This window comes from Mus caroli, unplaced genomic scaffold (assembly GCF_978045245.1).
Source record: "Mus caroli unplaced genomic scaffold, Mus_caroli_1 scaffold_13, whole genome shotgun sequence".
Taxonomy (NCBI): domain Eukaryota; kingdom Metazoa; phylum Chordata; class Mammalia; order Rodentia; family Muridae; genus Mus; species Mus caroli.
Window position 1 is genome coordinate 60,140,235 of NW_028227268.1, and position 25,313 is coordinate 60,165,547.

A 25,313-nucleotide genomic window follows, 5' to 3' on the forward strand; every position below is an offset into this window, starting at 1 on the left:
CTCTTCTGGCTTCTGTAGGCATGGCGTGTATTCGGTGCACAGACATACGAGCAAACACCCATACATAAAATAAAACCAAAGACGTAAAGTAAAACGATGGAAGATAGCCAACATCAACCTCTAGTCTGCACACGCATGCACCTGTGCACACGTAAACACATATACAGGCATACATTTTTCACACACACACACACACACACACCCTAGGAGACTACTATAACCTAAGAAGTAAGTGTATAGAGGAAAATAACCCAGAACTGAGCCCTGGGACAATGCCCCTCCTTGCCACTTCCATGTCACTTTGTCTAGTTCCAAACTCATCACCCTCAACCACATTCTGCCACCTCCCAGTCAGCCTCCCTGGTTCCACACTTACTCCCCTTCAGTCCGTTTTCCACCAAGAGGCCACAGTGTTCATACCAAACTCAGGTCCCATCCTTCCTCTGCTCAGAGGGCACCATGGAAAAAAAAAACCCTAGATATGATACATCATACAGTGGAATATTTGAACTCTAAAAATAAATGTGGATATGTTCCAACGTGCTTAAAACTTGAACTTGTCAACCTGACGTGAGTCAAGGCAGTAACAGGAGAACCCATACTGTATTATTCAACGTTCCTGTCATCTATGTGAAATGACTAGAACTGCAGGGACAGAAGGCAGAGATTGATGTTTGCCAAGGGCTGGCAAGGCTTAGATAGACAATGACTGCGGATGGGGGTCAAGTTTCTAAAATTCCATCCCAGTGATAACTTCTCTATGAGTACTATTCAGACCACTTAATGGTGCACATGGTGGCTCATGAATTATATCTCCATTTAGCCATTTGTAAGTGTCATCACAGCATCCTAAGGTATAAACAAAAGCCTACCTCTGCAAGGCCCCATGCTGCCCCTCCTAACTCTCTAGCTTCGAATCTCTACTCATCCAATCCGCCTCAGCTATTCCAGTCACTGTTGTCCCCTTACTGTGACTCCTATAGACACAACCCACATCTCCCCTTTGCTTGCTCCCAGTATGCCCAGTCTACAACTCTTCCTTGCTGTGCCTGTTGTGTGCACAACCCACACTTGGTCCTTTGCATGTGTTGTTTCTTTTTTCTCTCTCTTTCTCTGCAGATTTCACTATGTTGCCTTCCACAAGTTTTCATCTCAAACCCATCCAGTCGCCTAGTCCAGACACTACACCTCCTCACTTCTCTCTCTCTCTCTCTCTCTCTCTCTCTCTCTCTGTGTGTGTGTGTGTGTGTGTGTGTGTGTGTGTGTGCCTTCTCCTCTCTACTCATTCCATTGCAGGTTTATTCACTTGCCCATAGTGTGTACCCACAATCAGATGGTAAGTTAAATGAGATCGGGAGTTGCCCCGAGCACTAACAGCCCCCACTGGAGACCTACATACATCATAGTTAAAGAATATCTCTGTGTCCTCCTTTGTAGGGAAGCTCAGATTTCTTTTCTTAGATCTTTTATTTCTCCTTGCTTCTAACATTAATCTGTATTACTTGCGTACTAGAATAAAAAATGTTTGCTGAGGCAGAAAGGATACCCACTACTGCTCCCATCAGGTCCAGGAGGAGACTCCAGACCCCTGAGCAGACCTTTCCCAAATCATGCCCCTCTCCTTTCTCTGTGCCCAGCCCTATGCTTAAAGGAATCCAATCAGGTTCTAGTTACAGGAGTTGAAAGAATTTTTTTGACAAAGGACGGAGTAGCTCACTTTAAATGGCTGAGTGGTTTTGCCTTGCTTTCTTTGCATCCATACAGGCCTTCAGTACTCTTCCGTGAATCTCAGAACTCTAAGAGAACCACACAGCAGGTGAACTCTAGAAACTTTGACCTAATATCCCTTTACAATGGCTCATCTCCAAGGACCAGAGTTCCATGGAACATGTCGTAAGAATGTTGCCCTCATCAAACAGGACTCCTGGCAGTTCAGAACATGCCTCGTGCTCCCTCATTCAAGTTCCTAAAATTGTCTCCCTTCCCTGCCTGCAGAAATCACACTCTTGCTTCAGAACCCAGTCTGACGGTGACCTGTCTATGAAACCTTCTCTGACCTGAATCAATGTCTTAAGTTTCAACAGAACTTTATTTACACCGATAACACTTCTGCCACCATCACTGCAGCAACCTTTGTTAAGATGCCTGCCTCCAGCACCAGACTGTGAGCCCCTTCTATGTAGCAGCAGTGCCTTTCTCTGTGTGGCATTCCACACACTCACAAATCCACTCTGATGCCCATGCTGTCTCTGGCAAGAAAGCTCTATGGTCCCCACCACCATTAAGCAGCAAAAGTAGGAGTGATTACTTCTCTCTCGTGACTTCCCACATGCTCTCTCGAGAAGCCTGTGTGGTAAGCCTCTGTCTTAGTAAAGAAGAAGCAACTTGGCCCAGGGACAACTTGCTTGTGCTTTGTATACACTCTACTCTGTCTCCCTGGGCATGGGAGGCAAAGACTATCAATGGAACACATCCGTAAAGCCAAACTAAGTAATCTCAAGCTACCAATGACCCTCTAGCCAGAAGGGTGCATCTTTATTAAAGCCCTTGGCCCATACAGATTGGCACTTTTAGGGGGTGTTGCCTTGTTGGAGGAAGTGTGTTACTGGGGGGCGGGTGTGTTGAGGTCTCCTAATACTCAAGCTCCACCCAGTGCAGAAGAGACCCTCCTCCTGGGGCTGCCTGCAAAAGACATTCTCCTTCTGACTGCCTTTGAATCAAGATGTAGAGTTCTCAGCTCCTTCGCCAGTACCATGACTGCCTGCATGTTGTCATGCTTCCCACCATGGTGATAATGGACTGAACCTCTGAAACTGTAAGTCAGCCCCAATGAAATGTTTTCCTTTATAAGAGTTACCTTGGTCATGGTGACTTTTCACAGCAATGAAACCCTAAGTAAGACATATCCCCCTTTAGCAAAATGTGGTTGGTCTAGTGATGTCCCCATTCCTCCTAAAGGCAAGAAGCTCACCAATCCCTTCTGGTCTGTAGGCAGCTGCTGAGTATGGGGCATGAGGGACCAAGAAAGCAAAAGGAAGCAGAAATCCGAGAGGCAGTCAGCAAGCTCTCCTTCCTTTGTTGTCATTGAGGCTGTTCTCAGGACCAACCCTAGGGAGCAATAAAGATTTGCTGATCTGCCTGAGAGGGAGTGGCCCTGCATGGGTGACTTCTTAGTCAAAGGAAGGCACAGATGTCTGCCTGGCAGAGATAAGACACTTCTCAGGAAGTGTGAGTCACCTTGGTCCATCTCTCAAAGCCTAGAGGTCTCACAACAGCATACCCTGTAGGCACAGGCAGGCCTTCCTCGTAACCCAGGGAACCTGTGTATTTCCTTTGGTGCCCTTTAACCTGAGAAGCCACCAGTCATGGAGAGTTTGCAACCACCCTCATCCATTCACATCCAGTCTGACAGGCATAGCTCTCTGTTTATTTATTTGTTTTACCTTTGCTTCCTCTGGAATGTTCCAGGCCCCTCTATGACCTTGAGCCAAGAATCTGAGCACTCCCAGTGTAGGAGCCAGCCTCAAGTTACTCATCCCTCTGTGTGATTTCTGGACAGAAGAAACCAAACCAGACTATTGCTCCAAATTTCCAAAGAACTGATAATCATAGTTAATGAACCTCTCTGCGTCTTAATTCTTCCACAAACCTAGCAGAGTGGGGTGCTGAGGGAGGGGTGAAGGGAGCAATTCTTGTAATTAGAATGATATTAGCACCTTCATGGTCCCCTCATATTGCTTGCTCTTACCTGATAGCTAGCACTATTCTATCATCACATGAACATGAATGCCATAGGCCATTATCATTATCTCCAGGAGAGTAAAGCAGCTGAACAGATTTGTGTCAAATAATGGTAAATTATGCAAAGCCACTGGCACCCTAGTAGGGCTGGAGTAAGTCTTAGAAAAGATTAGGGGAAGGAAGGAACACAGAAGGTTCTATTTCACATATTGTAGGGTGTGGCCAAGTACAGGGACTTTTAGAAGGGAGTATTTGTCAGCAAAAGTCAAGTCAGTAGAAGTCAATTAATGCATCCTTGATTTTCTAGGCTGGACATGACCCTTAATTCATCACTCCAGTTCCAGCAGCTGGAGTAATGGACTCCTGGCATCTGGATGCCATTGCTCACACCTGGCAAACCTCTTGGGTCCTGTCTCCTCAACTGTCAGGTAGGGATGATAACATGATAGTGATGGGGGGAAAATGAAAGAAACATATACCATATCTTGCAATAGTAGCCGTACAATAAATATTATCAGAACAATGTTAACGGTGTCATTGTTAACACTTCTGTCCTGTTGCCCAGATCTCTCATCAAGTTCTTCTATCCCAGAACCACACAAATACTCTATATCCTTCAAAGATATTTTTCAAAATTTGAATTAATATGGGATAGTCTTAAGGGAGTCTAACTTCAATTATTCACATTCTCAATTTCTCCATCTCCTGTCTGTGGTAAAGATAAAAACCCACCAGCTCACTCCTACCTGTAGGAGTCCTGATGAGGGAGATCATTTAAAGGAGCAGCAGTACTTGAAGGCTGCACAAATGGACATCCAAACTCTAAGAGAAATGGGTACGGATGTGATTGGAGCCACAGACTGATTAAACAACCAGACAGAACTGAGAGCGATGAATAGAGAGAGAAATGAAGACTGTATGTGTTCCCAAAACTTCTCACAGGAAGGAATAGACACAACCTTTCCCCTCTAACCATAGCCAGTCAGTTGAAAGAGGAACAGCTGCTGACTGGGGAGGACAGCCAAGTGTCTTCTGTACAGCAACAAGCCAGCCATGGTGTGCAGAGCCACCTCAGGGACAGTTCTCACTGCTGAGCTGTGCTATACCTGGAGAGCTCTGCCTCTGTCAAAAGGGCAGATTTACAGGGCTAAAGGCCAAAAAGGCTCGGCCATTGTGGACTTGTCTGTCTGCGTTTCAACTCCAGGCCTCACACTTCGGTGAAAGTGATTCTCCAGTTGTGAGGAGACCAGGGCAGAACCCACAACACCTTCATGGAAGTGTCTAGAATGATGTGGGCTTTTAGCAGAGCCACATGCTAAGGGCAGTGGACATATTCACAGAAATCACAAAAGCCTCTCCTTGTCCTCGGGAGGCATGCCATTGAATCCCAGAAGGGACTCTGCAGAGTTTGAAGCACTGTCTTTCTTGAGATCTCTCTTTCTCATTAATAAAAATCAGCAAACAAAAACTTTATATGCCCCAATTCAGGGGAATGCCAGGGCCAAGAAGCAGGAGTGGGTAGGTAGAGGAGCAGGGCGGGGGGAGGGTATAGGGAACTTTCGGGATAGCATTTGAAATGTATATAAAGAAAATATCTAATAAAAATAAATAAATAATAAAAAAAAGAAATAAAAAAATTAGCAAACAAAACCCCAAGAACAGTAACAATATCTTTCTGGTGGGCACCAAAAAGCACAAGTAATTCTGACATTTGGAGTGGGGCTTTGGAGGTAATTCGGTCGTAAGACTGAAGCCTTATGAACGGGTGAAGAGGTCAGAGCAAGTGTGTGCACGCTTCATTTCTCTCTCGACCTCAGGGGAAAATGACTGCCTGCAAAGCCAGGAGACACTACTCACCCGACTCTGCCCTTTCGGTTCACAGCTCCCAGACTGTAAGAAGCAAAGGTCTGCTATTTAAGTCAGCCAGTGTCTTCCGTTACACTGGCCCAAACAGATAAAGATGCCAGCCTAAGAGTGTCATGACGCTAATTCTTTACTACATTTCATATATTCTTTTTCATTAAAGCTTTGTTTTATTTTATGTGTATTGGTGGTTTTCGTGCAGGTATATCTGTGCACCGTGCCTATACCTGGTGCAGAAGGAGGCTAGAACTGGGCATCAGATCTCCTGGAACTGGAGTTGTGAGCCACAACATGGGTGGGGTCAAATCCAGGTTCTCAGATAGTGCTCTTAAACACTGAACTCTCTCCAGGCCCATATTTCCCACATTTTAAAACAGAAGTATCTTTTCTCTAGTAATTATTAAAACCTAGATGGTTAAACCTAAATTTTAGGTACAAATTATACTAATGCTAACATGCATTGGGTGAAACAGATCCATCTCAAGAGCCACTCCCTCATTTTCTTGCTACTGTTTGTACTACTTACATTTTGTTCTGCTGACACTCATTGTAGCCCTCCACATAAAAATAGACCAAAGGCTCAGAAATAATCCAATGTAGAATAAAAAATTGTAAATGTAATTTATTTCCTCAGAGATGAGATGAGAGCCATAAGCAAGCTGTATGAATACATGGCTTGGGCTGAGCCCAGTGCATTTCTTTCTCTATTCTATCATCTCTAGGCCTAGGCCTGCAAGCTTCTAGCCTCTGTACAATCTAATCTTCTGCAAACCTGAATCTTGAATGCTTCAGCTTCCAGCCATTTTCTGTTAAGCTATGCTTAAAATTAGCCTCCAAGATTTACTACTGAATAAGCTCATCTTTTCTAGTTCTTTCTGAATTCTCACTGGCTGATTCAACTCAGCTGTTTTGGCTCAAACTCCTCTCCAAGCTGACTGATTCAAACTGGCTTCTCTCCAGTTCTGACTGAATTGCTCTGCTTGGCCTCTACCTAACCCTGGCAATCTGTTCTAATCTTCTGGCTTCTCATTCTCTAGCTCATTCTGTCTTCACCTGCAACCTGTCTCTGTAAAACGTTCCTGGTAAAACTCTCTCTCTCTCTCTCTCTCTCTCTCTCTCTCTCTCTCTCTCTCTCTCTCTCTCTCTCTCTCTCTCCTGCTCTCTCAAGTCACCTCTCTTTCCTGTCCTTGTGAGAGTCATTCTGTCAAATCTTTCCTTGATTCATCACTACGCCTGCCCCTCAATTAAACATCACTTTCAAACATGGCTGTTTCCTTTTACAAACTACATTGCTTGGGATTAAAGATGTGTACTAAGGGAGCAATCTGTATCCCAGCCAAAGGGATTAAAGATGTTTACTAAGGGAGTGTGTGTATTCCAGTCCAAGGGATTAAAGGTGTGTACTAAGGGCGTGTCTGCATTCCAGCCAGATCGTGTAAGACCTAAAAGGTTTTTGGATGTGATCCCTTGCCAAAGCAGCCATGTTACTGGATTAAAATTCCTCTATAAAAAACAGCTATGAAAATGGTGACATCAAATACATCTGGAATAATGTAATAAATGTAACAAAATCTGAAATACATACTAACTGACCCTGTAAGCATGGCCTCAATAAGAATACAGGCTGAAAATCTATATGTCTGTGACTATCAAGAATGCAAATTATTTTTCTACACACTGCCAAAAAAAAAAAAAAAAAGAAATGTGTGGTTGGAATTACAATTTATGTCTTAGAGTCTAATTTCTTTAGAACTCTAATCCATGACAGACTCCAGAGGATTAAATGGTTTAGAATAAAATGTTAAGTCACTTATGGGAAATCAGTTAATTTTTTACACTTTCCAAAAACAAACAAACAAAACAAAACAAACAAACAAACAAACAAAAACCTCCATCTTTTTCACTAAAGGTAAAGAAGAAAGTAAAACACAAAGGCATAATCTAAGTGATATTTGAATAGCAAAACAGGTCACATTGTTTCTTTTGTTTTAAAATTATGCATATAAATGTTTTGCCTGTATACACGTGCATGTCTGGTGTAAGAGGAGATCAGAAAAGGGCATTGGAATCCCCGGGAACTGGATTTCAGACGGTTGTGAGCTGCCATGTAAGTGCTGGGAATTGAACCTGAGTCCTCTGGAAAAGCAGCCAGTGATCTATACTGCTGAGACACCTCTCTAGTTCTCACACTGTTTCTGAGATGCTGAGGTGGGGGATATTCCAAATAACAAGTATTAGGCTTAGAATAAAACCCAGAGGTTTATGTTTATCAGTAATTTTTAATCATCTGCTACTGTTAGACACCGTAATATACAGCATGTAAAAGCAGTTACTACTGAGATTTTTAATTTTTTTTTAACATTTGTAATTTGTCTAAGTCAGTGTGGTTCTCAGCCAGGGAACAGTTCTACCCAAAAGGGTTGTCTGACCATGTGTGGCATTGATTTTTGCTTGTTACTTCTGGGTGTGGGGGTGATGGGTAAGACAGAGCTACTGGTACTAGGGAAGTGAAGGAAGCAGCTGAAATCAAGGATCCCCACCCCCACTGTCATGAGTCTTGAGTCGACTGTGCTGGCTACCGGAGGCCTAAAGGAAGGACAAGGAAGAAGACAGCAGAAGGGGCAGGAGAGAGGAGGGGAGGAGGAAGATAAAGGCTTGAGGGCTTTTTTTCCTTGCTGTCTATGCTGTTGACGATACACTGATGCTGGGTCAGCGATTGTCATCTGACCTATGATGCTCTCAACCCACCCTCAAACCTATGCATAGCAAGGACTTGAAAGGAATGTAAGGATCACTTCGTCTGAATTTATTCTGATTCACTGATCCATTCTTTCTTTCTCTTTCCCTCCCCCATGCCCTGCCCCGCTACCGGTGCCAGAGTTCCTGCCTCTTTTTAAGTGAGATTTCCACCCTCTGACAGACAAGTGATTGCCAAGACATTGGATAGATTCTGGAATGTGGTGCCCAGGCAACTGAGCCTCAAGTGAGCTCATAGAGTGTGTCCTGCATATCTCCCAGGGGTTAGTGAGCTACTGTGGCCTTATGCTCCAATGATGCATAGAGAGGAGGGGAAACAACAGACAGCTGTCAGGCATGAGGTCTGACTGCCAGGGATCTGGCAGCACCGACCCACAACATCCCTACAGCTGTTGCCTCCCGCTCACTCCACCCATTGTGGTTTGAATGTAAAATGTCCCCAAGCCCAGGACCTCAATGCTTGACCTCAATGGGTGTCGATATTTTGAATCCTTAGGAAATGAAGCCTGGCTGGCTGAGGTAGAGCGATAGGGTAGGCCTTTGATGGTTCTAGCTCAGCTTCTGATGCCAGCATCCTCTGCTTCAAACTACTGCCGCCACACACGGGGTCTTTCCACCATGGTTCAGAAATCATGAACCCAGATGAATTCCTTTTTCTCCCTTACATTGTCTTTGCTGGGCAATTTGTCACAGTGACGTAACTACGCCAACCTTTCTTTTCTCAATGTTTCTGCAAGAGACACAGTAGATGTTGAAGAATGCTAGACCTGAATATAAGGGGGAAAAAATTAGGAAAATGTTTGAAATAACTAAGTGAACTTGCTTGGCAAGGTTATATGTTCTATCAGGTGAAACTGAAACCGGAATGAACCGGAATGAACTGGAATGAACCAGAATGAAGACACTAACAATGACATAATTAGGATGAGCACAGCTCCCTTTGTGGTAGCCAAACCTAAGCTTTGAAGATGGAACTCCTTTCACACACACTAATCTGCACAGAGCTCTTGAGTTTCACGGACAGATGAATTGGTCAAAGCTCAGAAGAGGAAGTGCTCACCGCGGAGGCTCTAGCATCATAGTAAAACCCAAACCTGAGGACAGCCTCTTCTGCTTTGGCTTTGGTCCTAACTAGAATATGAACACATGCTCTACGACTGTGCCAGGAGCACGCTGGCCTCAGAGATGTTTGGAGGCCATTGAGAACAAACATCTGGAATTCAGAACATTGCCTTGGAACAGACAGCTTGGGCGTTGGGGTCTTTAGGAACACAAGAATTTTCTTCACAGGAAGCAGTGTGGGAGCAGGAACTGGAAAGAGGAGATAGCTACAAGAAGTTGGAGTTCTGAGGACCCATGGATTCCTCTCAATGGGAGAAAACTGGCCATCTCAGATCCAGTCTTAAGTTGCCCATGCAGATGCAAGTTCCCAAAGAGCAACTAGGAAATGTCTCCATGGGGCAGCTTAGCCAGAAGCAGGGCAGAGCAAGGGTTTCACTGTGGATGCTTTAAAGCCGTTCAACTCTTAGTCCCAAAGGAAGCTCACACCCACTTGAAACCAGACATCTACAGAGTCCATGGAACATTAGAGATAAGAAGTGCTTGTAGACCCATCCAGCAAAGAAACCACATTCTGAAGACAAGGACTTGGACACCCAGGACTTGGAAACATCCCCTGCCCGTAGTTACCAAGTTAGAATCAGAGATAAAACTCTTTAGTGTTCTAATTTCCAGTTTGCTTTCCTCCATTGCTAGTATAATCATGTTTTAATGGGATCTAGCGTGACATCATGATTCTGGTATATAATGGTTAGTGGGGGCAGTTGGCACAGGCCACCACCCTAAAAAGCTATCATTTTTTTGCATCAGGAACATTCAAAATCCCCTCTGTTATTTTGAAATTAACTGCTGTCAACCATACTTACTCTACTGTTCTACAGAGCATTCTAAGCTATTCCTCCAACCCACTTAAGACCCTCGGCAAACTGTTTCACTTGACTTTTTGTTCATCTTCCCTGCGCTTTCTCCAGGTGACAGCAGGTCACATAGAGAAATGAAAAGATGGCAGAGTGTTTCCAAAGGTCACCAATTGTGTGTGCACCTGCCTGCAGGAGAGTTTAAGTCACTCAAATACCACAGAGAGGAGACCCCAGATGTTCATACGTTATTAAAATGTTGAGCATTGACTTGTAAATATGAACTTCTTCATCTTTCTATACATATTAAAATTTGAACACCCTAAGACAGAAAAATTAACAGATAACATCGCAAAATTAATTTTAACACATCGGCTATGTATAAGATGATCCTAAGATACATTTTATGGGCTTAACGGGGTAAAGTTTGTCTTCCTTTGCTTGGAGTTGCTTCTCTCATCTATCTGAACAGAGGACCCTTCTGTCTCATCTCTCCCAGAACTTTGGCGTCCTCTTCAATCAAGTGAAAGATGGAGATGAAGCCAGCCTTGAGGACTGGACAGCGAGCAGCACTCTGGTATCACAGAGGCTCTGATTAAGTTGCACAGAATGAAGTCTCACAAGGGAGGCTGGGAAATGTAGTTTAGCTTGTGTCCAAGAGGAAAAAAAGGTCATGGGGTTTGGGGAATAGACAGTTAACCCTGCCACAGAAAATTAAGTCCCCATGCTCCCTCATATATCCTAAGAGAGTAGTTACATGTTTCCAAACCTACTTTGCTGTTTGGAAACTATCAGTCTAGAGGACCAGGCACAGACTAACACAGCCACCCACCTTCCCTTTCCCATAAAGCAGAACTCCTTAAAGACAACCAGATTTGAGAGAAGGGGAGCCATTAACAACAGCAACCATTATCAAGTGTTTGTCCCGGGTAAGCAACTTAAATGCGTCAACTCAGCCCTCAAAACAACCCAATGGCATAGCTGCTATCATCATCCCATTTTTCCTATGAGGAAACTGAGGCCATGGCAGCTTACACAATGGGCTCAAATTACCCAGCAGTGGACAAGATCTGACCTCTCACACTGGCTCCAGTCTGTGGTGCCAGTCACTACTTTGAGTTGACCCCAGAATGAACATGAACATGAAGCTCTTTGCAGACTTCTACATGAGGCAGAGCAAGAGGAGAGGAGAGGTGGGGCTGAGGGTGACATGACAGCAAGCCCGGAGCAGGAAGAGCCAGGAGGGCAGCTGGTAGGATTACAAGGGCAAGAAGATGGCAGTGGGCTCCAAGGTCAGGGTGGGGGCTCAGCTGTGTCACTCAGCAAACCCTGCCAGGAGGACTCTAAGACCCTGCTGGTAGCTTTTGTATGTGAAAGCACCATTCGTGGTGGCCCATGTCCTAGATTAAACTCATGGAAATTAGACAGTCTGACGGGGTGGTTGTACTAGTAGTTAATTGTCTGTGGCTAAAATGAAACACCCATGATTGCATACCTTATTAAGGAAAAAGATTTCTTTAGTTCAAGGTTTCACAAGTTCAAGGACAAGATGGCAGCATCTAGTATAGGCTTCCTGGTGGACGCTATCCTACTGATGGACAAACCACACCCTGGCAGCCTTCTCACTATGTAGCACCTAAAGTTTCCGCATCAGCTCCCAATACGGCTTACCAGGAATCAGTCTCCCAGCACCTGCTCCCGTGGAGGACAAAGGACACCCACAGGCGCTTAGCCTAGCCTGGTAGTTCTGTCTGGTAGCTCTCTGCACAGTCTCTTCAGTACCTTGGCATGGCCTCCCAGTGGACAGACACAAACCGGCCCAGCTCTCTCCCAGCTTAGCGGAATGGGTGTCTTTGTCCTCTGGTATCAGGAGTAGAAAGAAGAACCGGTCTGCAAACCCAAGACTGGTCCCCAATGACAGTCAGCTAGCTGCCTCCTTCCCAGACGGTGTGCTCCCACTGTCTTTTGCTTGCTGTTCACACAGAATCTGCTAAGCACTAGGTGGCGTGGTTGAGCAACCATTAAAAACAATTTCCGTCAAGGCCCAGGAGAAAAGGAAATTGGATTGGGAGTTGGAGGAGTGAGGGTTAGTGGCAGAGAAGGCCCGATGATCGGTCCCTGGAATTCAACCTGCTCACAGCCTCCATAAGCACGGGTATGCTATGCTCTAAGCCGATAGGGCTGCGTGCAGAGGAGGCGCCCCCAATAGCAGATACCGATACCGCCAAGCCAGTGAGGAGGAGCCTGCTGGAGAAGGCTGGGAATCCCTTCCCACCATCCTGTCAGAACCCTCTGGTTGTCGCTTGCTTCCTCCTCTCAACCATGTCGCCCTGTTCACCCAGAGCAGAAATGCTGGCAGCTGTCATGGACAAGTGAGATGAGGCACACGTCTCCAGGATGACCCACGGGCTTCTCTGCCTGCCACTGCCATTTTCAACCCTGCTGCCTCTTCCCCTCCCCGCTCTGTTTTCCTCTGTCTTCCTCTCTCCCTCCCTCCTTCTTCTTCTCTCCCCACCCCACTCTCTTCGAAGGAGAATTATATTCAGCTCTGTGGGTTGTTTTTAATGCATTCCAGATGCCAGAAGAAATCTTGGCCTGGGCTCAGCGTTCTTCTGACTTCAGGCCTCTCCCCCACCTACCTCCCTGTCTGACTCCCAAGGCCACAAGGAAAAACCAGGCAGGCTAGCGCCATCTGCTGGCAGCTTCCAGAAGCTTAAGGAAGGCGGGAGGCGGTTAAGGTGGGGCAGGAATGGTTTCTTGTAACAGGCGTGATGTACTCAGTTGGAAAAAATTGGGTTATCTGGGAGAAAATGGTGTGTAAATCAAAACGCTTCAACCCTTGGATACTCCGGTAGTGGTTGTGGTGGTGGTGGTGGTGGTGGTGGTGGTGGTGGTGGTGGTGGTGGTGGTGGTGATGGTGGTAGTGGTAGTGAAGGTGGTTCTTCGTAGTCGTCTCCTCCTCCTCCTCCTCCTCCTCCTCTTCCTCCTCCTTTTCTTTTTCTTTTAAATTACAGTCTGGGACCCAGCCGGGTGGTTTTTAACATCACATTCTTTGAAAAGCAGAGATTTTGGCGTCTCAGCTTGTGTTCCCTAAAGGAAACTCGGGACTCTGTAAATTAACTTTTAAGTGTCCAGTCTGGCAACACCTAGTCAGCAGGAAAATTTAAAGGAGAAAATCAGGAAATGAAAGCGCCCACTGTAGTTAAGGAAATGTTATTGGAAGGGTTTTCAGGGTGGTATGGAGGCTGTGAATATAGTGGGTTATGCCAGGTCTTGGAAATGGGATCATATCTCTTGGCAGTGGGGGGAGAGAAGGGCTAGGGAGGTCATAAGACAGCCAGGAATGAAGTTCCAATGCCAAGCAAGGAGGCCCAACCTGGGGCCGCATGAGTAGCATGAAAACCAGACCTGACAGCTGTATGAAGCCCAAGCACAGTCCAGGCTCCATCAAGGGAGACCTGGCTGAGCATCCAGGATGCTGAGACTGCCAGGAAGCCCAGGACCAGGGACTGAGGGGCCCTGTGGCATGTGACTCTACCAGCACAGGCTTCTCATGCAGACATCTACAGAAAGGACGGTTTCAACATGCAAAATGCTATGCCCCCTTTCTTCTGGCTAACGGCATCTTTGTCTTTGTCAGCTCCTGGTGTTTGGTGACACAGAAGGAGCAGGCAGGGCAGATCGAAGGCAGAAGTGGAGTCCTGTGGTTTCTGAACAGGCCAAGATTCAGTTGAATAAGAAATGAAAAGCTGAGAAGATTGTTGAAGAGCACGGGGTGAGCTTTCAGCCAGGGTTTATGTTGAGGGGGCGGGGGGGGGAGGGAAATTAGATAGTTCTGAAAAGCGGTGCCCATAACTAGAGAGGAGGAAAAATGCACTCCTTTTCTGACAGGGTGAATGCTGGAGATGGAACCCAGGGTCTTGCAAGAAATCTACCACTGAGATAGAGAACCAATCCCAGAAAATGCACTTTTTAATTTTTGTTTTTTGAGGATTTTTTTTTAGTATGTATGTATGTGTGTGCACTTGTCTGTGTGTATACCACACACATGTACTGCCCACAGAGGCCAGAAGAGGGCATCAGATCCCCAGAACTGGCATTATAGATGGTTGTAAACTGCCACAGAAGGTGCTGGGAACTGAACCTGGGTCCTCTGCAAGAGTAGCAGATGCTCATAACCACAGAAAAATGTATTGAGTGTATATCAAATCACCTTTAAAGTGGAGGACAGTGATTTATTTCAATAAGGCACAGTGATTCGTTGTGGTTTATAAAGGGATTTTGCTCCTCCCCCTTCCCCTTCAGTGCTTCTCTAGAAGGAGTAAAACCTAGAAATTAATTCAATTGGCATTTTGAGGGGAGAAGAGAAGAAGAACTGCTACTCCTCTGAGTCAACATCATGCATAGGTTGGGCCGCTGCTGTTACTATACCAAGAATGACTGAGGCTGAGTACTTAAAAGAAAAAACTTTGGAGACTGGAAATCCAAACAGCATGGCATCTTCTCAGATGAGAGAATCCCTTGTCTTCATCACCTCATGGGGAAAAACATGCAAAAGCAAGAGACACACAGGAAGCCAGAGCGAAGGAGAGACCAGTCTGGGGCTGCCCAAGTATCGCTTTCTAAAGATCTCAACATGTCCCCATCACCACACCAAGAACCCAGCTTCTAGCACATGGACCTTTGGGCAAGCCACACCCAACGCCATACCGACATTCAGTGCAAGTTAGTCCTCAGGATGGACGAGGGGTAGTAAGACAATACTTGGTCCCACGCCTTTTATTCTCTTGTTAGAATAAAGGTGTCCCATCATGCAGGAGAAACAGCCCCGTGTCAATTTCTTTACCAGGATTAGTAGCTATTCCAACACATCTGGGAATATTGGCCTGAGAGACGTGGTCACTGGTGAGTCTCTGAGTGGGGTGGGAGCTTGAGCAGGGGGCCAAGTAGGATAGTGTCTTACTTAGGGTCACTATTGCTGTGATGAAACACTATTACCGAAAGCAAGTTGTGGAAGAAAGGGTTTATTTGGTTTACACTTTCCACAACGCTGTGCATCACCAAAAGAAGTCAGAACAGGACCTCAAACAGGACAGGAACCTAAGAGCAGGACCTGACACAGAAGCCATGGAGGAGTGCTGTCTACTGGCTTGTTCTTCGTGGCTTACTCAGCCTGCTTTCTTATAGCACCCGGGACCATCAGCCCAGGGATAGTACCACCCATGATGGGCCCCTCCCCATCAATTGCTAATTAAGAAAATACCTCACAGGCTTGCCTACAGCCCAATCTTATGGACACACTTTCTCAGTTGGGGCTCCCTCTCCAGTGACTCTAGCTTATGTCAACTTGACATAAAACTATACAGCACAGGTGAGTACCAACTCCCCTGCTAGTCTTGGACAGTGATCCCTAGTGGTTAGATTATCTGGACCTGAGTCCCAACACTGCTACTTCCACTCCATGTGCATTTTATCTCTCCCGAGGGTGGACTCCATCTGAAGAAGGTCCAAGGCATCAATCTGCTGGTGGAGAGCAATCTTAGCTCCTCCAGCTGGTCCTGACACCCTTGGATTCCTTTGTCTGTGGTCCTGGATTAGCTCTGGAGATGGAAAGCTAAGAATGTGAACAGCTTCGACTTTTTGTCCTGTTCCCACCTAAATCAGCTCAGACCCATGTCACTGTCCCACATGTCCCAGGCCAAGACTGCAGCGTCCTCCTCCAGTTCTGAGACACTCATGCCTTGTTCCTACCTGATCAGGAGCTGTACTCCTGCCCCTTAGGGAGCTAGGGACCCCATCCTGGCTGTTCTAGTCCTTTTCTGCCTCCACACCACTGGCACTTTTCATGGTACCCAGACCATTGCTGGGTTATTAAACCACTCTCTTACATTAAGTAACATGGCTTTGGACCAGGAAAATAGCCTCAAAACAACCTAAATGGCCAGGACAAGGTGTGGTTGTAGTGTCTGAAAACATTTCTGGATCTCTTTCTTGGCCAGGTCTTTTATTGGCCACTCTCTCTGCTGTGTTCTTCTGGCTCATTTCTAATGCAAAGCAACTATGCACTTTCATCAGGTCATACACACACACACACACACACACACACACACACACACACACACACACCTGAACAACAGCACAGGTTTCTCCTCCCCGAATGACTGTCAAACTTAGACAGTTTCTATTCAAATATAATCTCAGGCTGAAGGGCTAAGCCAACCTGAACTGATTTGGGGTACATGCACAGTAAGGTAAAAGTGAGTCCTCAAGTGACCTTTGAGAAGGAATCCCCTATTCACCATCTTATGCATATGCATAAGTGGGCTTGTCTATGATGGAAATCAGATGCATAGAGAGGGGTCGCGCTCAGTGACTAAGGGCTTATGTAATCTAAGTGCAGTCAAAGCAGAGACCCGCCCTCACTGTACCCCTTAGGAGCTAAGCTCTTCCTCTTGAACCCCATACAAGGAAGACCCAGACAGTAGTGGGGGTTCACGTGCTCTTACCCATTGGTACAATCTTGAGAGGTGCCCCTCTCTGATCTGTACTAGTGCTTCACTCTGAAGTGGTCTTGCTACTTCTGCAAATCTATGTGGGATCCTATTTCAATTGTTCAATGAGAAGAGTCGAGGACCCCGCTGACCAGCATTAGCCCTAGTGTCTGCAGAGTCACAACAGTGTCCTAGCAACTTAGCAACTGAGGAGTGCTTGCCTTCTTCCCTCCCGCCCCTCCCGCCCCCCCACCCCAGCTCACTGTCGGGTGGACCAAAGCTGCTCTTAGATTTCCCCTTGCTGAATCTCACCTATTAAACTTCTCTTTGGGCACAGCCTGGCAATTGCTGCTGCCCTCTGTAAACAAACACATAGCTACTGAGGATGTGCAACTGTGGTGAGCAAACATGGAAGGGCACGACTTCAAAAGCTGGTGGCCAGGATTGTGTCATTCTCTGGATCTGGCTTCAGGGCGGGTTTCATCAGTGGCTCCCCCCTACACACACACACACACACACACACACACACACACACACACACACAGCAGTATGAGAATCACTCACTAAACTGTAAAGAGAAAAGTCTGGCACTAGCCAGTCAGGGGACCTAAAGGATCAGGGATGAAGCAGCGTCAAGATTTTATTGCTTGATTATGGGTAGATTGGTGGGTGGGGGACAGTGGAAGCTGATGGTGATGACACACATGGGAAGGCTTGAGACAGCCACTGACTGCAGCGACAGGTGCTCCTCTGTTTAAGATGGGTGATGTCTTGATAAATGGCATGAGATGAAAACATCAGGCCCAAGTGGAATCCAAGCCACTCAACCTACCCATCACTGTAGCTTAGAAACATGGGACACTTGAGTGTAAGTGTTTCCCCCTCATGATCACTGGCTGGGTCAGAGCTTCGGCTCACCACCACTGCCCATCATGAGGGGGGCTCTTAACTGAAGGTATGGTTTGTACTGAATGCACATCAGTTTCACACCACAAATCAGACTACACCCATCTGCAGTGAAGAACTATTTCAGAAAGTTGACAGATTCCAGCCACGTTAACCATCGAACTCTGACTGCCAGCCTTTCGCTGGTGGCTTCTGCGGAACAAACCTTTGCAGGTTTCCAGAAGGCGTTCTACCTCCTCCAACACCCACCCCTGCCTACTCCTTCCCATTAGCATACCACTCATCTTTCAGGTCAAATTCAGATTATCCAGTTCCCATCCACAACCCTCTGGTTCTCTGGGGCTGGAGGAAGTGCTCATTGCCTCATCCTATCCATCCTTGGCACTCTCCCGTGTCAGCTCATCTTATGTAGTTATGCCAAAGTCCCTGAGAGAACAGCCGAAGGGAAGATGTATTTGTCTGGGTTCACAGTTTCTAAGGGGAAAGCCCATAGCCCTTGGGTGCACTGATTCTGGTCTGTGGAGAGGCAGAATGTCATGGTGTTGGGAGCATGGAGCTGAGGCTACTTGCACAATGTCAAACAAGAAGCAAAGAGAACCTGATGAGGACTGGGAAAACATGTGACACCCAGTGGCCCTACCCAGTGACCTACTTTTTCCAGCTGGGCCCCACCTCCCAGTCTCCGTAACTTCCCTAAATTGCACCTCTAGATGAACTGCGGCAACAGGTGAGCCCGCTGTTGGACATTTCCTATCCAAACCATAATACTCCCTCAGCTCTCTCTGCTGTGTAGCAGGGTGGCTGGCTTGCAGACTCTCTCCAGGCATACCATGAAGACTGAGGCTCCTCGAGAGGGAAGAGAGCAGTGTTTCAAACAAACAGCGTTGTTTGAACTGAATAAACAATGTGCCCCCGCCCTCAGACTCAGGTATTTAAACACTTGGCCTCCAGTTAGTGGTACTATGTGAAGAGGACACAGAGCCTTCTAGAGGTGCAGCCTTCCTGGAGAGGGTAGATTGCTGGAGGTGGGCTTGGGGAGGGTTCACAGCCACTTTGTACTTCCAGTTTCCCCTCTCTGCTTTGCTGTGCTTCGCTGTGCAAATGAGAAGTAAGCTCTTAGGTCCCTGCTCTGGACACCTGTGTCATGCTTTCTTTTCTCTCTCTTTCTCTCTCCCTCTCTCTCTCTCTCTCTCTCTCTCTCTCTCTCTCTCTCTCTCTCACCAAAAGCCAAAATAAACTCTTCCATAAGTCACTTTTGGTCACCGTGTTTTCCCACAGCAATAAAACAACTAGTGCACGTGTCCATATGTAAGATATTCCTTAGTTCAGAGACTTTGACATTATTTTATTACATTATTTTTTTACATTACTTACTTTGAGACAAGGTCTCACTATGTACCTAGCCCCATGTCTTTAAACTCACAATCCTACTGTCTCAGCTTCCTGAGTGCTGAGAGTACAGGCGTGTGCTACCACAGCCAACTTAAAAGATATAAATGCTATTCGGCCCATCAGAACAAGGGACATATGGCACTCTCGGCATTTGTATGCACCAGGCTTAGGAAAGAGTCTAGTGTAGCCTCCCAGGAAAGGAGCTAGAAAAACAAGTGCAAGGTAATAAGATGAGGGACCAAAGACCAGGGCAGGAGATTAAAGTGAGGTCATCTGTGCTGCCCTCTACTGGCTCAGGATTCGGGGGAAGAAGTCTGAAGCTATTCCAGTCTTCTTATCATTCTTACTCCAAATGGTCTATGTGGCACCAAAAAGCTGAGTCCCCAGACTAAATGATGAGATGATGCTTGCTTCCACTCACCAACTTCTAGCAACGTTTAGTGTGTGTGTGTGTTTACAGATTTATTTATCTTCCATAAAAATGAAACTGCAGAATCACTGGATGTTTTTATTTTCAAAAGGCGCCGCCCACAGCTCCTGAGACCCTTAACCCAGCAGCTACTTGCAACTTGTAACCAAAGAAACAGGGTTACAAACACTAATCAAAGGCTCTTGGTCCACACTGAAGACATTCCTGTGATGGCAAAATAGAAGAGTAAATGCCCAAGTGCTCAGAAAACCACCGAGGCAGAGAAGTAGCAGCACAGAGCAGCCAGTGCCTGTTATCCTGTTTTGAGGTGTGGTCTTGGATGATAGCATCCCTGATCTAAAGACATGAGCTTTGCCCTGCTATTTTAGCTTTTGGAAATGTTGAGCATCTAATTCATTAAGTTTCTAGGTTCCAGAAACCAGAACAAACTCATTTGAGGTCCTGGAGCACACGAATGATACAAAGTAGCCAGATAGGCTCCCGTAGCTCTGCTGTGTAAGCACCCACACATAAATAAATCAGATTGTAGAGAGCTTTATGTTTACGGCTGTAAATAGGAAATTGTTGCCATTTCTCTCCTTCTCCAAATCAGAATGGCCCAGTTTATATTAACACACTCACTCTAATGGCAAATACACTCTATTTCCCCCCTTTAAATGGCACTTTGAAGTTCTCTGGGAAAACGCTAGATATTTGCAGTGTCTAGTATGATATTATTAAGTATTAGTATCATATTAGGCTCTCTAATGTCTACTTCGTAAAAGTTGACCTGATATCTTTAACATGCAATATCAGACTTAAATTATAGAAAAGCCAAGAAGACTCATGGCTGTAGATTGTGGCTTAAACTGTGGTTATTTACAACAGTGATTCTCCAGAGTTCACCTGGATTTAGTGTTCAAACACAGCCCACCGTGCCTCGTCCCCAGAGTGGCCAACCTTGGGAGGTGGATGGGACACGGTCTTTCATCTCTCTAGAAACTTCCCAGGATGGTGCTAAAACTACTGGTCCTGGGAACCTGCTCGGACACTCACTCATTAAAATGGCTATTGGAAGAAGCAGTGAGGACAAATCCAGAGGCTTCCTCTCCCTTTTCTCTTGAGACAAGGATTGTTGGCATGCTGAAGGGAGGGTGTAGAGGAGACTGAACCCAGGCAATGTACCACAGAGCATGCTGACGGGGGTGCATCTGGGAAACCTTTGTCAATAGTCTTCCTGTAACAATTACATTTTAGTGCTGTGATTCAAAGCACCGTGGCAGAAGCAGCTATGGGAAGAGTTTATTTTGGCTTACGGTTGCAGAGGGAGAGTACATAATGTAAAAGAAGGCATAGCACCAGAAAGCCAGAGAAGGAAGCTGAGATCACATCTTCAACCATAACCAAGAGAAGGGAGAGTGATTTGGAAGCGGGGCAGGGCTATAAACCTTCACAGCCCATCCCAATGACTTCCTCCAGCAAGGTTCAACTTCCTAAAGACCCCAAAACCTCTCCAAATGGCAAAACTGTGAACCAAGTGTTCAAATACATGAACCACTGGGGTACACTTCTCAGTCAAATCATGGCACGTCCTTAAAGTCGGTCTCAGACATATCCTGGCATACTCTGTTGCTAATCTAGGACTTATGAGACCTAGATCTTTTGTTCTGCCTCCATATGACGCTGGGATTATACAGGGCCTCCCCTGAAAGAACTCAGTGGGACCAAGGTTGCTGGGAGGATACAACAATATTAGTTCTCCCTCAAAACCTTGCAATGTTTAGGGGTTCACAGGAAGGGTTTTGTTGTCCTGCCAGGTGGCAGAAAGTTGTCTGTTATCCCCAGACTATAGAGGGTCATCCCCTCTGCTGTGCTTTGATAAACTTCCTGCTTGGATAAACTAGATAGGTAAGTCCTCAGTTAGGATCCCGATAGACCCACAGTAAGTTTAAAGTGTTCTATTTCGGAACTGTGTTTTAATATGATTAGCCTCCTAAACACGATAGCTGAGCCTTGTCTGCCTTCAGCATGCCAGGGTGCTACAGAGTGCCTACAGCTGGGTAAAAGCCGGGTACTATTGAACACCTTCTGAACACAGGCAGCCCGATGGTAATGAGTTGGCTTCTGTACCCTCATGAAGTCAAAGCATTGTAAATCAAACCAATCAAACTTGTACTTCCCTGTCTGTAGAGTCATGTACATCTTAAACAAACTGGAGAAGACAGTGCATACGTTTTTATTAATGTGGTGTATCTCAGACTAGGGGCCACTGAGTCATACCTCCTGCTTCTGGCTCCTGAAGTAGCCATTGTGCTTCAGGCTTACTGCTTGTGACCAAACCTAACCAAACCTAACCAAACCATAGAACGATACCCAAGTAGGGGCTGCACCAAACCAGAAGGGAGATGGTCCACACATCTCATGGCACTCTCCCTCCCAAAAGGCTGGTGGAGAGAAAGAAATTGGGCTCAGTGGGGACCTCATGGAGATGGGCCGCTGCTCCCGGGCCTTCATTTCTTTCTCTCCAAAGCTAGGATGCTAAATTTCATTAGATGAAAAACCCCTTAGGTCCTGAGCCAGAAGCACAGTAACTTTCTGTTCTTTCACACGCCACTCCTGGGGCCCCTCTTCTCTGTACTATGCTGGGAACGTGCCCTCTCATCACATTTGGGAAAGAGGGAGTGTCTGGGGCCCAGAAAGGCTGTGAACAGTCCCTAGGCAACCAAGACAGACTTCAGAATATACAGTCAGTCTCAAATGGCAAGGCGCTTAGACAATGCTGCATTGTGGCGTTTAAAAACATGCATTTTTAAGAGCCTGGGCTTACTGAGTCAGCAATCTGGAACATTCTCAAGATGCTAAAAATATCCTCCAAAAGTGAACTGAATTTTAAACTGTGCTTTAAAAAATGTTCTTTGTGAAAACAATTGAGTGTTTCTTCTTTGAGAGTTATCTGTTTCCTGCATTTAGATGGTCACTGGGATTGCATGAGCCTCCAATAGGGCTAGGGTGAACATCATGACCCAAAAGGCTTTTCATCCTTGCTTCCATAGCAGGAGACAGAAACTTCTAAGTTTTAATTTCTTAAATGATTTGCATTTTCGAAGCACTGAAGCACAGTGTTCTTTCCCATCTGAACACTGTTGCCAGACGGCAAGACAAAGGACATCTACATTTTCAACCAGGAACCGAATTTGTGTCTGCCAAGTACTTAGTTTCTGATATTGCTTGATTTTCCATAGCAAGACACAAATCATGGGCTTGTCAATGGTCCGAAACATTCCAGACAAAAGGATAGCTCTATGTTACCACCATGATGTTAGCTCTATGCAGCAATGATGGCTACTTTTCATTGCTAATACCACAGTCTAGAATCACTCTAGGAGAGTCTTGATGAGGGAAGAACAGTGTACATCAAGGTGACCTACTTGTGGGCATGGTTGCGAGGTTTTTGACTGCCTCAGTTGCCCTGAGAAGATTCCATTGCCTGGGTTTAAGAGTGTAGAAAGAGAGCTGAAACTATGCCTGTGCCCATTCCTTCCCTTCTCTGTTCTGACTATGGGTGTGACTAGCTGCTTCAGATTCCTGCTGCCTTCCTTTCCCAGACAGTGATGGACTATAACTTCCTTCTGAGTTGCCTTTCTCAAAGCACTGTGTCACAGCGACTGGAAAGGAAACAAAAGGCAACTTCTCTCCCTAGTCCCCACTAATGTACACTTGCAGATATAAGGAAGGCAAATATCCATTATAACAAAGTAAGACTGAGTCAGGTAAGAGAGGAGCTAGGATGCATACAGTGTCCAAGATGGTTTTCTTAAGTGAGCCCTGCCTGAATCCAAGGGCCAACAGAAAAGGAGGCAAAACAGCCCTTCTAGCTACCGTGACCAGAACCTGTGTGGCTGGTAGCTTCTATAGTGGAAGTGGTAGTTTGGTTTGGTTTAGTGTGGTTGACAGAATCTTGATATGTAGCCCAGGCTGGCCTCAAATTTGCTATCCTCTTGCCTCAGCCTCCTGAGTATTGGAATTTCAGTTAGCTAATTCTTCTTGTAACTATGACAAAATCCCTGGTATAAACGAGTTAAAAAGAAAAGAACTTTATTTTGGCTTATGGTTTCTGTCCATATTGCTTAGCCCCACAGATTCTGGGCCCATGGTGAGATAGAACATCATGGTGAATAGACCGTGGTAAAAGCTATTTAATCTCATATTGGACAGGGAACAGAGAATGAGGCAAGAAGCAAAGATAAAATACCCACAAAGACCCATTTCCTAGTAAACTACTTCCTCCTGCTAGGCATAGTTCAGGATAAAATAACTACTAAAACCTCTAGCACCATCAACTGGGAACTAAGCCTTCAATACCCGATCCCATGGGCACAATACATTCAAACTGTAACACCCAGGGCCTGTCACCAGGGGGACACACCAGATTCTAACCAGAACACCCAAGACCTGTCATCAGGGGAACACAGCACATTCAAACCATAAAACCTAGAGCCTGTCACCAGCCAGGAGACCGCAGAAGCAAGAGAAATACTCTGTACTCCGCCAAGAGCACTTTCTTTAACCATGAATGGAATAGCAGCCACTTACATTCAGCTAGCTGCTAGAAGCAGAGATGCTCAACCCTCGAGCTGATGTGGACGATCAGCCTAGTGGTGAGCACGCTCTTAAGAGAGTCTTACCTCAGTTTGCACAGGAACATTCACACAGTATCTGTTCCTGGAGATGGCCCATGCCAAACACTTGTGTGAAGTGGACACCAGGCCAGGTGCTGCTGGGGAATCCATCATTCACAGGAGCAGAACCAGAGGCCTAAGCAGAAGGCTGAGACACACAATGGGGAAACATTTCATGCTGAAATGTCACCAAAGAGGCTTAGATTCAGGTAGGAGTGGGAACGGGGTAGTATTTTTAATCGTTTCACTTGTGAAGAGTTGAACTATGAAGCCAGCAATCACTATACGCCTCTGAAAAGCAGATGAAGAAGTGAAGACTACAGTCACCCTAAAATCCAGCTATCACATGCCTCCCCACCAACACACAGATGCATACACAAATGCACCCCTCTGATGGACTACGGAGTTGGGCCAAAGGCCTTAGCAGGGTGAATTCAAGGCCCTGTATGGGTTAAAGTCACAGAAGCAGTGCAGAGCCAGGACATGATGACAGAAATGGAGAAGGGATGTTGGCGATTGTCACAAGAGTAACTGGATGTAAGAGTTGGGATAGAGATGCTCAGATTATTAGTGTTAGAGCTACTGTAACATGCAACACCACTGCAGGGCTTGAAAGAAATTCCTCTCTCACTGTCTGAGGACTGCAAGTCTGAGACCCAAGTATCAGTAGGTACCCCAGGCTGCTCTCCTTGGCTTGTTGGTGGTCAGCTTCTCCCTGTAGTTTCCCATGGCTTCTCTTTGTGAGCCTGTACCAAAACCTCTCTACAAAGATACCAGTTACATTGGATTGGAGTTCCCTCCTTATCTCTCCAGCTTCCTCATCTCTGAGCACAGTCCCATGATGAGGGATGAAAAGGTTAGGTGTTCATCTACCAATTCAGGGTGTGCAAGGCTGCCAGAAACCATTCACAATGTGATGGTGAGTTTGGTTCCAGAGGCCAAGTTGTAAACATCAAGTCACAAAAATTTAAGTATGAATGTGTCCCTGTCTAAGAGTGGGCTCAGTTAACCAGCATCAACCTGCACGCTCCTTCCGTTCCTTCTTCCCCCAGGAGCAGGAAGCAAGCCTCTTCAACCATGGTGGCTAGAAAGCATTTGCTGGAACTCAGCCAGAATCTCTCCAGTAGTTCCCAAGGTGTCTTCCAGGACACATGCTCAG

The 25,313-nt window shown here is 46.0% G+C and overlaps 1 long non-coding RNA gene across 1 annotated transcript; it reads left to right on the forward strand.

The window, feature by feature from the left end:
- Positions 1 to 12,343: 12,343 nt before the first annotated feature.
- On the forward strand, positions 12,344 to 15,079 carry LOC115032562 (uncharacterized). Its single transcript, XR_003838207.2, has 3 exons — positions 12,344 to 12,432; positions 13,918 to 14,052; positions 14,583 to 15,079. It is a non-coding gene; the product is annotated as an uncharacterized LOC115032562 (long non-coding RNA).
- The last annotated feature ends 10,234 nt before the right edge of the window (positions 15,080 to 25,313 follow it).